Source organism: Hydra vulgaris, chromosome 15 (assembly GCF_038396675.1).
Source record: "Hydra vulgaris chromosome 15, alternate assembly HydraT2T_AEP".
Lineage (NCBI taxonomy): Eukaryota > Metazoa > Cnidaria > Hydrozoa > Anthoathecata > Hydridae > Hydra > Hydra vulgaris.
Window position 1 is genome coordinate 853,764 of NC_088934.1, and position 1,237 is coordinate 855,000.

Genomic DNA, 1,237 nt, shown 5'->3' on the forward strand with positions numbered 1-1,237 from the left:
TTGCAAAGATATGTAACGTTGTTTAATAGACGTTGATTAAACGTTATTGCGTAACGTTGAAAAAACGTTACTAAATGACGTTACAAAAGCGTTGCAACTAAACGTTGAAAAAGCGTTACATAAAAAGCGTTGAATAAACGTCGCAACTAAGCGTTGAGAAAACGTTACCTAAAAAGCGTTGCATAAACGCTGTTAAAGCAGTCTATTTTGCAAGGAATTGTAACGTTGTTAGTAAAACGTCAATTTAACGTGACTCAAAGACGTCGAGTGGAGGTTGAAATAAAACGTTGAATCAACGCTTAAATGCGCTGTATAAAATATCGCAAAATATTATTAAACGTAATTAAACGTGGCTATAATACATATTGAATTGGCAAATAAAACTAAATTGTAAGTTGAACTCTGCCGTGGCAATATTTCCAAAATCAATTTTTAATACAAACAGTAATATACAATGATAAATATAAAAAAGCTTAACATATACAATTTATAGATATATATATAAAAATATAAATATTTTCTTTAAAATTTATGTGTGTGAGTGTTTGCATATATATTTATGCAATATATAAAAATACAATTAACAGGATATCGTATCGATAGGCCAGGATATCATTGAGATACAGAATCTAAATCAAAAAACAAAACTTGTACCATTAGTAGTCTGAAAGCAAATGTAAAAAAAAAATGTTATTAAATTAGTATAATTATTATTAAATTTAAAAAAAAAAAATATATATATATATATATATATATATATATATATATATATATATATATATATATATATATATATATATAGATATATATATATATATATATATATATATATATATATATATATATATATATATATATATATATATATATATATTATGTATATATATATATATATATATATATATATATATATATATATATATATATAATATATATATATATATATACATATATATATATATATGTTCGGGATAAATTTGACATATTTATAATTGATTATATTTTTTTGTAGATTAGAGGTATTAATACACAATACAGGTCATTTAAAAGTTTGAACCCTTCTTCATTCATATACAAGATCTCAGAAAGGATGGATGACTGGAACCCACCTGAATCATGGAAGAGAATAACTTGCATCATGATGATTTGTGCCGGCCATCAAAATAAGGATATTATGACTGCTGCCCAATGCTCCCTGAACACAGTAAAAACAATCAGGTATGAACTAGAGACTTGC

The 1,237-nt window shown here is 24.0% G+C and overlaps 1 long non-coding RNA gene across 1 annotated transcript in view; it reads right to left on the reverse strand.

Moving 5' to 3' along the window:
- Nucleotides 1-388: 388 nt before the first annotated feature.
- LOC136091412 (uncharacterized) overlaps nt 389-1,237 on the reverse strand; it is a 3,620-nt gene continuing 2,771 nt past the window's right edge. The window contains exon 2 of the long non-coding RNA XR_010643972.1: nt 389-629. This is a non-coding gene — a long non-coding RNA (uncharacterized LOC136091412). The remainder of the gene's footprint in view (nt 630-1,237) is intronic.